At 38.1% G+C, this 12,500-nt stretch overlaps 1 pseudogene; it reads right to left on the minus strand.

Annotated features, from left to right (window-relative positions):
* Positions 1-3,627: 3,627 nt before the first annotated feature.
* LOC148033578 (PRA1 family protein B4 pseudogene) lies at positions 3,628-5,128 on the minus strand (annotated as a pseudogene).
* Between the last annotated feature and the right edge of the window lie 7,372 nt (positions 5,129-12,500).

Genomic DNA, 12,500 nt, shown 5'->3' on the forward strand with positions numbered 1-12,500 from the left:
TCCCCACCAAGCAAATAAACACCCAAACAAAATACATAGGGGAGAAAAAAAAATGCCAATCATAACCCCCTTTTGCAGGCTCCCCTTCCTCTACATAAAAATTCTACCACCCTTGTATTGTGATGGTTGTTCACAAGTGGGTGTTATCATCATTTTTTCATAGCCTCTCGATGCAACGTGAGTTCGGTGTCGACTCGAGCTTCTTCTTTGCTACTATTCATATGTGGTTTTCATTGATACATTTGTTCCTCATTTCTTAACTACTAATCACCAGATAGGACACAGGTGTGGTCTTTCCCCTACCATAAACATGTTCATGTGTCGCATGCTCAATAGACAACATTCATCACCCTATATTCACATAGTTTTTCTCATGATAGCCATATGGATAGTAACATTTTATCCAAATCAATCAAAATAAAAATAATTTGAAAAAAAAAGAAAAACTAAAAAATAAAAAATCTATGTCCAAAATACTTCAAAAATAAGAAATGAAAATAAATAATAAACCAAAAATTGTTTTTAAAAGAACACAAATTTAAAAAAAATAAGACAAAAAATATACACACAATGCACTTTTTTTAAAAAAAGAAGAAAATAAATCCGTGAAAACCCTAAAAATTTTCCTCATGTCCTTACCCAAATTACTCTTTTAAAAAAACAAAAAATTTAAAACACAAATACTTAAATAAGAACCAAGACAATGCCAAAAGAGTATCATGATCATCATGATGCTATGTTATGCACTTTTAAAAATGAAAAAATAAAAAAGTCTAAGCTAAGAAAAGAAAAAGAAACAAAAACCCATTACATGCATACATTCCATGATGGTACCCCCCTTAATCCATCATTCTTATTTCTATTATCTTAAAGAAACAAGTATATAATGCACATGTCTATATAAAATCAATTTGAAGTGCAGCCCATCCTTACCATATATATTTTTAGCTTTTATGGGTGCATGTTCACATTTTTCTCATGCTACATTTGTATTTATTCTTTTTAGTTGCCTTGTGATATGTTTGTGGACGTGCTTGCCATTGAATTTCTTTTCCACTATGCCAACAAATTTACTGTGCATTCACATAACCTCCATGTTGTCCTCTTTCCCTTCTTCCATCACATGTAACCATGCAATTAATCACTTTAAAAAAATCTATTGCTCACATCTTCCACATGTATCCACACCAAATAATCACGAGTTAAATAAAATAAAATTCCACCTATTGATCACTTTTGCATGGACTTCATGCGCTACATACACACAATTTAATTTGTAAAAAATATACCCACCGTCCCAAATACACGTGCAAACAAAAAGTGCTCCACACATTTTGAATTATTAATGAAGGAACTTGCATTTATAGACTCTTGGAGTCTATCATGACATTCTAGATTATTAATGCACCACGTACAAACAATAGTTGATTAAAGGGTTATAACAATGCATCGTCGTTTTCTTGTCTAAGGTTTATCACATAATAAAATATTTTACACTGATAATAATCATTCTAAAATAAATAGTTCATTAAATTTTAAATTCACCTATAAAACACCTTCCACATTTAATCCATAAATACATAAATGTGCTTTGGGGTTTTGGGATATAAAATATGTTACCTAGTCTCCATGGTGGTCTTTGTATCTATTGGCAATCCAATAATATGTCTGGATAGATTTTATTTTATTCTTTTGTATTATTGAATTTTGAGGAAAACACATCTACATTGCCTAGGACATTGTGTGTTTGTGCTTTTATTTTATTTTGTGTGCCTAATTATGGGGTTTTGGGTTTTGATAGTATGCATATCATGAAGCTTCTGATTGCACGAATACATAGGTCATATCAAAATTTTATCATAAGAAGTTGATTGCTTGGGGGTTATTTGTTGTGTTGATTACAACTTATCCTTTATTGTGAGCTTATCAATGTTTTTGTTTTCTATTTTGCAAGTATCCCTCTGTGTGTGTGTGTGTGTGTGTGTGTGTGTGTGTGTGTGTGTGTGTGTGATCTAAATGGCTCCCCAACTTGTCCAGTATGTTTCCTTGGTATCCAAGGACTATTCAAAGCTTTTGGAGTCAGACCTTATTTGTAAGGCCAACTTGTATGATTTTGTGGCCAAGCCATTACTACTCATACCTAAAGATCTAGCATATGTGACATATTTTGATTTTATTCCAAAAAATGTGGGAGCCCCATCTATGACTCCTTGGTGAGTATATGGTAAAGGTAGGACTTTTAAAATCTATGATTTTTTATTTAAGCAATGAGAAGTTAGGACTAGAGTAGAGGCTTGCAGGTGAACAAGGGCGTCCAAATTATATGACTAGTTAAAGTGAAAAGGGTATTGGGAAGCAAGCATTTATTTATGCAGAATGAAAAATTAAGAGTATGATACAATCATCAATCACTCGATGTAGTGGTAGCTAGGTTCGCATTTGGAGTCCTTTGGACTTTATCAAATGCGTGATTTTACCTCCACTCATTTCTTACTTATTTCAGTTGTTTAGGCTAGCCTTTGATGTGCAAAGCCAAGTGGGAATGGTGCTTGTAAATCTGTGCTAAAACAACATGGCCTTTCATGAGGCACAAGGATATGAACAAAGATGTGCACTTCATAGTATAGGAGGAAAAATAATGGGAGCACACAATGTCTCTCAAGGTCTCCCAATGAAGAGAAATTCAAGAAAATATGCCTAAGCAATACAACCTTCCAAGAAAGAATAGGAAGCGTTGTTGAACGGTTTCAAAAGCAAAGCCGCGACCAAGAGGACTTTGAATAATTTCAGGATAGAAGGTCAATATTAGAAGAGCTCTGTTGTGACAACATGATCTTTTGATTCAGACGGGTAATTATTGTCTAAGTTCAAATCCACAGTCATAGAAGATCCTTCTTTTCCCACAACAAGAATGCCCTGGCCTGGTTCCAGAGGAAATTTTGCAACTTCACAGACAAGTATTCACTGAACTACCCATTGAAGAAACAGATGAAACATTGATGCAAACATCCAAGAAATCCCTGTCTAAAGGAGCTTTGGCACCGCCATCTGGATAATCTCTGTTTACAGAAGATAGAAGACGCTTTGCATTGCCTGGGCACAAAATGAAAGCTCTATCCCTCTGTTTACTGCAAGCCAGATTGTCAAACTCTATAGAGCGTTTACTGTACTTGGCACATTGCCCTATGTAGGTTTTTTGGGTCTTCAATCTCCTCCCATATTTTTCAGATGGCCTAACTCAGTGATTACTATGTCTTAAGCACCTTTCATCAGTGCTGAGTTCAAAGCTTTGAAGGGAGAAGATGTGATGGGAAAAGATATAGAGCATTCTTCCTTATATGTCTATTATTTTTCGGTGTCTGGGGAAAGCTTTGCGGATTGTATTAGGAAGCATTTTGTAACTAGATCGTGTCGTTTCCTCAAAGCTTGGTAGACATCAATCTTCTTCTAGTTCCAATTACAACTGTATTCTTTTCAGTTGGCTTGTCAGTATCCAACTAGTCCATCAACTTCAACAACAAAGCTGAAAAACAGTCTGTTCAATTGGGCCCAACCAATATTTGCACTCCAAATAACAATGGAGATAAGTTTGTACCAGCACTGTAGTAGCTGCTTAGTGTCTTTTAACAAGGCGGATTCAGGACACTTCATTAGGTTAAAAGGTCAGCACCTACATGAGTAACATGCGATATGGGTCCCATCAATGAGGGAGGAAAAAGGTTAATCAAGAGTTCTACCATGAAGCCACTACTTCTCTTTCAGACATGGGTGGGTAAGGGAGGTTGAGTAGGACCACCTCCAAGGAATGACAGAAATCCACCACTTGAATCCTGATCATCAAGGAAAAGATCATCCGGAACTTTGAAAGCCCCATGTACTGCAACCAGCAGCAGCCCAACCATAGTAGCTGAAATGAGGAACATTGGTCAGAAATACGACCACAATTGTCAACACCACCATCATTGCAAAAATCTTCCGCTCATTGAAAGGCCTATTGAAGAGGACCAGCTGCTCTGTCCGATATAGATACAAGAAAAACCAGACTCCCAGAAGTCCGCTTAACATAAGCAGAGAGAAAGGATGCGTGACCAGGATGAATCCAACTCCAGCTATCAGAAAGAGCAAATAGTTCATGCGAAAATAATTCCAGTTCTTGCGAAGTCGGGTTGTCGCATCTGAAAGGGATTCTGGCTTTGCAAAGGAGCTGCGGTCAAAAAGCTCACCCCATCCTTCTTCATTCTCAGACAAACATGCCAACTCCCTTCGTTCTCAGATCTTCGAGTTTGTGCTGTTTCATTGATAAAAGCTCTTATTATCAAAGCCCTCACAGTCCAATTGCAGAGTATATCATCGTATGCAGATAGACAAATCCCCCCTAGAGCATTCAGGATTCTCTTCCCCTCTTCTTCCTCGTGTGCAGCCTCAGGCCTCTGCTTTCTTGTCACAGTACACTCTCCTTTCGTCTTCTCTCCCTTTGGCTTTGTTGCGGCCTTGTTCTTCTTCAAGTTCTCATATTCTGCTACAACTTTGTCCCTCCGTTCAATTCCCACTGATGGTCACTGCCATAAAAGTATCAGCCCTCCCACCATCCTGATTCTGTGCATATTGCTCTCATATCAGCTCCTCATTCTCCTTTTCTGTTTTCTGCTTTTTCTTTTTCCCATGTTCTCCTCTGTTCTCCCCCGTTCTGAAAGCAGAGTTCGCCCCCTTTTTGCCTCCAAAACTCCCTTTTTCAAAAATAGTCCTTTTGTTTTTTAATAGCATCTAAGCAAATTAAAGGGTGATGTCTTATAAGCTTCAAAGTTTGTCGTGCCTCACCAAAGGGCTCTAGTTTGTCAATTCTATGAAGAGAAATACTCCATGCCCTGTGAAAATTTGCAATATCTAAAGCCCACTTTTTGGCGTAGTCAAGGTGCTCTTATGATGGCACAATGGCATCAATAAGGCCCAATTCAAGAGCCTCTTCAGCAGAGTTAGACTTTGATGTCAGGATCATATCCATGACTTTTGACAAAGCAACTAATCGGGGTAGACGTTGAGTGCCTCCAGCACCTGGAATGACCCCAAGTTGAAGTTCAGGCAAGGCAAGCTGTGACTTGGGAGCTGCAATTCGCCCATGGCAGGACATGGCTAACTCTAAGCCTCAACCAAGCAGAATAAAGATGCAAACATAACAACTAAGTATGTACAAAAAATCAACTCCCACACACACAACTTTTGGGTGGATTCCACACCTCGGATGCTCAGCAATACGACAGCATGAAAGTAGAAATTTAGTTATTTAACCTTTGTGACTTCAAAATCTTATGGATTTTGAAACAGAGTCACATGGATGATAAAGCAATGGTGCATTTCTCTTGTGAAAGTTCACTATACTGGAGAGTGATGAGAAAAATATTTTAGTTTCAACTTCAGAAAATCACTCACAAAGCATTATTTGAGAAGCAAAGTAGTTGTATTTGGGTGATTAAGGATACTGAAAATTAGAAACGTGACCTCATGGTCATGCACAAACCATTTGGACTTTGGATGGCGACTTTGGATGTGCTTCTATTATTTCAGAAGTTGCAACTCACTTTGACGACAATCTCTCACCTTATCTCTTAACACTCCACTCTAGCTAACCAAGTATCCTCCTCTCAAACCCAAGAAAGCAAGAACACAAAACTAGCTCGAGTTGCAGTGAACTCATCTAACTTACTTTCTTAAATTGGATGACTTGAAGGCTTAAAGAAGGTTCCACAACCATGCTCAACACAATCCAATATCGTCACTCCTTCACATCCACTACCAAGCACACCAAACGAGTCCAAGAGCTAGTAGAGAAGACGAGAAAAGCAAGATCATGGTGAAGAGCTTCACCGTCCACCCACTGTCCCTCACTCAACACACCTCTCACTCTTTCCCTCGCAGTCACTCTCAACACAATGGAAGCAAGATGATAGACTAGAAAGATTGAATAGAACTTCTGAGTAGTCACACTTACACAGCTTTTGCAGCATGGATGTGCCAAAAGGGGTGCATGCAAGTGAGACCTCCCACCCTTATATATAGACCAAGAATAAGAGTTAGGGTTAGGGTTTGCATCCCTTTTGCGTTTAGGATTTGTGCCCCTTTTGCATTTAGGGTTTGTGCCCCTTTTGTGTTTTAGGGTTTGCACCCCTTTTGCATTTAGAGTTTGTGTCCCTTTTCGCATTTCAGGATTGTATCCTTCATTGGGCATCCTAACCACTTTGTGGGCTCTAGGCCAGTCAATCATCATTGCATGCTCTAACCTCAGCCTAATTAGACCAAGTCTAATTTATTTTAAGTACAAATATATATGTGCAACCCATGCAACAGCTACAAGTACAATAAATACAACTATGGGTGGTGAATACAATGTGCAGAGGAATGAGCTCTCACAAAGTAATACATCCATGATAATGTAGTGATATTCATAAAGTGAAAATATAATCCCGTGCCCACACTTACAATTCAACCAATCACCCAATAGGCCATGTATGATGAGCCTTTCTTTAACCCTTTCTCTCTAGTCATGGAGTCCTTCTTGACCCTCAACTCATCCATTAACTTAATGAATGACATCTTTGCCAAAGTCCATGTGAAAAGAAGTTAATGCAATTTTAGGGTGCATCTCTCATAGTGCATGTGCTACTAAGGCTATGGGATATAGTTCCAATGGGCATCATGTTGTCCCATGCTCAATGATAGTGCTATCTAGTGCTCCTCCCCCCATGGCATGGTGGTAATTGAAAGATCATTGAAATGAAGGGGTATAAGAGGCCTAGTGCAATGACAATAAAAAAGTGAAGTGTAGTCAATTGTGACCCCTTCCTAGTGAGTGCCAAAACTAAGTTAAAAGACTTACCCTCTATCATCTCTTTTCTATTTTCTCCTTCTTTCAATATCCTTTGATCTTGTAGTTTATTATCTCTTTCCATATTTAAAGATGCATTACAATAAAGAAATAATTCAAACCAAAACCTTTCATATTTCTTACATATAAGAAAAAAAAACCAAAATACCATATCAGAGAGTTTGGAAATTTTCCAAGTCCCAATTTCAAATAAGTGATAAACACTTGACCACGTGGCTAAATCTTGATCCATATTTGAAAGTGGATTTAGGAAGGTAGCTTATATATCATTTAAGGTAGATTCCACCTTTAAGTAAGACAACAACAAGATTTGACCAAGCAGTCAAATAATAAAGTTATTGGGGATTCTCAAAGTGCATGGAAATTCCCAAATTTCCTAATATAGTGTTCCAATGCTGAGCCTATTCTTACACTTCAAAAATAAAATTTCAATGTCTAGATGTACATCCATCTATAGATCCTCATCTACTAGACTACTCCAATTCTTTGAGCTATCTTGATCACATACATGCATGATACTTGCATTGTTCTTTTCAACTACATTAAAAAGATCAAGATAAGTTTGCAGCAACTCAACCTCCAAAGCATAATCCTCATGAATTCTCTAGTTTGCTATACTTGTCCAAGCAATACCAAGAATGTAAGCATCATTGCTATCAAACTTAGTTCTCTTAAAAAAACTATCTACATCTTTCCCTCTAGCACTTATAAATGGTTCATACTCAAACATCCTTATGGCTTGATTCTATATTTGGATAGGCTCCAATCCAAAGACAATATCTTAGTTATTCAAAACCAACCAAGATTTTTGTTAGCTACAAGAAGGAGATAAAGAAAAGAGGCTGAAAAATTGCTAGCAAATAACATTTTATGCCATTATTATTATGAGGGCTAGGCTCCCTCCCATGCAAATTACAATAAGTTAGCTAGCATCAAAATCACTTGTGTTAGGTCACTTTTTCATCACAAGACTAAGGTTTGATTGCATATAAAAAGAGCCATGATCGATAGAAAAACCATAAAAGGGTAGGATGCCCAACGGGATAGGGAAACACTATTCCTAAATTTCATGTATTTAAAGAATGATAAAGAATAGAGCAAGCTATTCATGTGTGTGAAAACTTTGCGAATTTTCCTTTCTACTTTTCATTATTAGAGACGGAGAGAGTAAGAGTTTGAGAGAGTTGAGAGAAAGTATGTGCACGAGTGTGAGGTATCATGTCGATGAAGCCTCCATCTTTCTCTTGAGCACTCTCTCATGCCTATGCTCATGTTTCTTCCTTGCATGCTAAGGTCGTTGAAGGTTGAGAATGAAAGGAGCATAGTCTTGGATCATAGAGTGTTGTAAAGTGCATCTTCATGCTTGAGGAAAGGCCACATAAACTCACTAAAAATGAAACTTGGAATTTGTAAGGCATGCATAAGGCTAAGTGAGAGATAACCATTATTATTTGTTGTTGAGCCTCTTAAATATATAAGATGGTGTTGAAAGTCTCGTTGTTAAGATCATGTAGCACAATGTTTTAGTTTTGTCATTGCCTATACAAGGATACCTCTACCACAAAGTTGCTCATGCATTATGCATTGTGGAATAGCAAAGGTGCAAAAACATGAGCTTTGAAATGCATGCAAATAATCAAGGATTGTTTTATTGGTTTATTCAAATGCATGGACTATTTCTCCATTGAACATAGTAAGATTTATGCCATTAATTCATGGTGAAATCACCAAGTAGTATATCAGAATATCACACAAATTTTCTTTTATATTTTCTTGATATGAAGATGAATAAGGGATTGAAGTGATGTGTTAATCTCATTTCCATTACATTACTTGAGGTGAACCCACATGTATAGGGGGCACAGGAAGAAAAGAGAGAGACACTTGAAGTGGGGAAGGAGAAGACATGGGAAGAAGGGTATCTATTCCTCTTTTTGAAGTTATTGATTTATTTTCATTTATTTTAAAAAGACAAAAAGAATGTTGAGTTTCAAAAAAAAAAGAGGTAACCTAGAAAGATTCTCTTCCTTTTCATCATTCCCATCTAAATGTTATAGCTATCATCACCTTTGTTACCTTCGTTTGCTTGTACCTATTTAATCATAGTCTCACATGGGAGGCCAATGCCCTATAGCATAGAAAGTCACATTTCCTTGAGCTGCATGAAAGCCTTGGAATTTCCTCAGAGCTACCTTGCATAGTGCTATGTCATCTGCCTTGCCATATCCTCACTACTAAAGGATTTTCATAATATATAGCAATGGCCATTGTGAGTTATTGATCTTTGTGATCCCCTACACCCTAAACTTTAGTAGCTAGATAAGTGCTTATTGCCAACCACTACCATCATGTACCCCTCCTCTTCTTCCTCATCACCAACTATAGTATCAAAATTTGCATCATAGTATAGGTCACATATTTATATTTTGGAATCTTCTTCACTTGGCACCATGCAAACTAGATAATATTAAAGTTCATAATACATTCCACATTATCAATACAACAATCACATGGACTTTGGTAATGCAACCCTCAAGTTATCTTAAACTATCATCAGTCATTTGGAGAATTGTGGAGGCATCCTTTTGGATTTCTAGTCCCAACCTTTCTATCAATTCTAAACTCATAATGTTGATACAGGATCCCGTGTCCACAATGGCATGATCCACTAATATGTTGTCAACATATGCTACTACCCTTGTGCAATGATTTTTAGCATGTTCAAACCAATCATCTACCACTCAAGCTATTCCCAAGGGTTCAATGATACATCCAATGTGAAAAATCTTCTTTAACTCTTTACGCACTCCTAGAGATAACTTGATCAACTATAGGAGATACAACTCATGCTTTACCCCACAAAGAGAACTTGCTAAATCAAATTCATGATAATTAGCAATGGTTGATCTCTTCTCGTGCCAGACCATTCTTTCTCTTGGTCATTGCTAAACAAGATTTGGTGCCTCGTTCTTAGTTTTTACCTTTTTCCTTGGTAGCATCTTATTGGGGTTAGCTTTGCCATCAATTGCTTTTAGAGGATTGGCTTCCACATCAGGGTTTGTGTCCCTGTATCATCCTGTTTAGGGTCTATCTCAACACATTTTAAATTATCCCTATCAAATTCTTTAACCTTTTTTCCTTTTATAATGTCTTGCAAATCAGAAGCTGCAGTGGCATTAACATGCAACATGCATAGCTTTGATAAGACTGACATCACTACCACTAGGCAACTCCTCTATTGTAGCTTTTCGTCTTTGCAGTATTTGTTTTAGTCCCTTATCTTGCTAAAGGTTACTTTCTTATATTCGATGATTTTTTGGACATGACTACTTACTCCCTTACTGATGAAGAGAGATGATCTTACTCTAGCAAGTACTAGCTAGATGGCCGGACTTCCCACATATGTCGCATTTTATATTAGGATAGTTTCTCGGAAAGTGCTGACTGCCACACCACTAACAACTGCATCTTGATGGACCACTCTCTTCACGACGTCAACTTCTTATCAAGTTTTGTTGCTTTTTTAGGAAATTAACATCTACGCCTATTTATCTATATTGTTATACTATCATATTGGTATAATGCTTCATCATATCATTGACTTCACCAGGAACATTTGATGCACTAGACTCATAGTCATGATCATCTATTTGCCACTAAATTGGTCTAACCTACTGATTAGGGATCATCATTTCTGATTAATTGGGATGACACTAGGGTTTTCATTTGGCTTCCATTAATTAGTGGGGCGATTTGGATAGCCATCGGCATGGTCACATTAGAAGGAGTCGACAAAATGGGCACACTTTACATTATGCTCTTCCTCTCCCATTCAAATTGATCATGGGTGGCCCCTGGCTTCCACTAATTAATGCCAAATTATTAGCAAGCCCTAGACTCAAATTCAAGTTTTCCCTAGTTCCGTCTTCTTGCTCAATCACTTTGTATCCTTTGCTCCACCAGATGAGTTTCCCCTGATGGTATCTCTGCTCTGGGTGCTCCAAATAAGGAATTACCCGCCCCATCAACCTGCTTTAAGCTCTTTTCCAGGTCTCAAATCAGCCCCAGCATGGACTTGCAATGCATTTCTCTGTGTTAGCATACTTATAAATAATAAGGTTTAATATTATTCAGATTAACCTTATTTTAAAATTCTACTCCCTAGAGATCAGCTAGTAGAGTCGTAGACATATTTTTCCCTATCCTAACAATCTTGTGGGGGCCATCCTATCTAGGTTCCAGCTTCCCTGGAAACAGCTCCCTACACGCATCGTAGTACAAAACTAATTGCCCTTTTTTAAAGGTACACTTCTTCTTTGCTTTAAGGTCGTGCAACTGCTTCATCCGACATTTAGCTACCTCCTGGTGTAATAAGCTCTGCAATTTCAGTTCATCCAGGTGGGCTATGGTCGTGAAACGTTCAAAGAGTACATCCTCATCTCCCAAAGAGTGGTTAATTGCAAACCGTATGGTTGGCAACTCGATTTCGAGGGGTAACACACTCTTCCCCATACACTAATTTAAATGGAGTATGGCTGGTAGCTCGCTTGAGCATTGTATTGTATGCCCATACTGCCACATACAACTTCTTGTCCCAGTCTCGTTTCTTCTCCGAGACTGTTTTAGACAAGATATCCACAAGTTGCTTATTAGTACTTTCGACTTGCCCGTTGGCTTGCAGATTATAGGGGGTCATTTTGTTATGCTTGATTTGCCAAGCTTCAGTCAGGCTTTTGATCACTTTATTCAAAAAGTGGGTTCCACGGTCGACACTAGTTCCTTCGGTGGGCTGAAACGGTAGATAATCTGCTCTAAGAGGAAACTTGCAGTCTCTTTTGCATTGTCCTACCTCGTCGCCCGCGCTTTTGACCATTTTGTAAAATAATCAATTGCTACTATAATGTACCTCTTCTGGGTAGCAGACGATGGGGTGATAGGACCCATAAAATCAATGCCCCAGTTCTCAAATGGAAGGATAGCCATAATAGGCATAAGTGGGCGTTTCCTATTCTCTCTGTTGTCATATCTTTGACGGGTATCACATCTCTTAACGTACTCAAAGGAGTCTTGGAAGATGGACGGCCACCAATATCCAGCTCTTAAAGCTTTCTGTGCCGTCAACCGTCCAGCAAAGTGCCCTCCACACGCAGAGTCATGGCACTCTTCCAAGATGAAAGAAACCTCATCAGGCATCACACATCTGCGATAGATATCATCAACACCCTTCCGATATAGTGTTCCTGCCGATCAAGGAAAACTTCAAAGCATGTTGTCTGATTTTCCTCTTTTCAGATTTTGATAAACCAGCTCCAATCTCTCCCGTTGATAAATAATGCATAATAGCAGCCAAGATGGGATAGAAGCTATATCAATTTTAAACATTTCTTCAATATCACTTCCTTCAGTCAGAGTCTCTTTCAGCTCCCCGAAATCCACAAGGCATTCCACAATCCCCTACAACCTGAGTGGATTACTCTTAATCTCATAATCAAACTCCTACAAAGTGATTAACCACTTTGTCAGACGATCAGGCGGTTGCAGCTTATTCATAAGAAATCTAAGCCCTTCCGCCTTTGTATAGAAAATTACTTTCTCATAGAGGATGTAGTGCCTGAATTTT

Source organism: Lygodium microphyllum, chromosome 7 (genome assembly GCF_053477565.2).
Source record: "Lygodium microphyllum isolate KBCC chromosome 7, Lygodium_microphyllum_v1.1.10, whole genome shotgun sequence".
Taxonomy (NCBI): domain Eukaryota; kingdom Viridiplantae; phylum Streptophyta; class Polypodiopsida; order Schizaeales; family Lygodiaceae; genus Lygodium; species Lygodium microphyllum.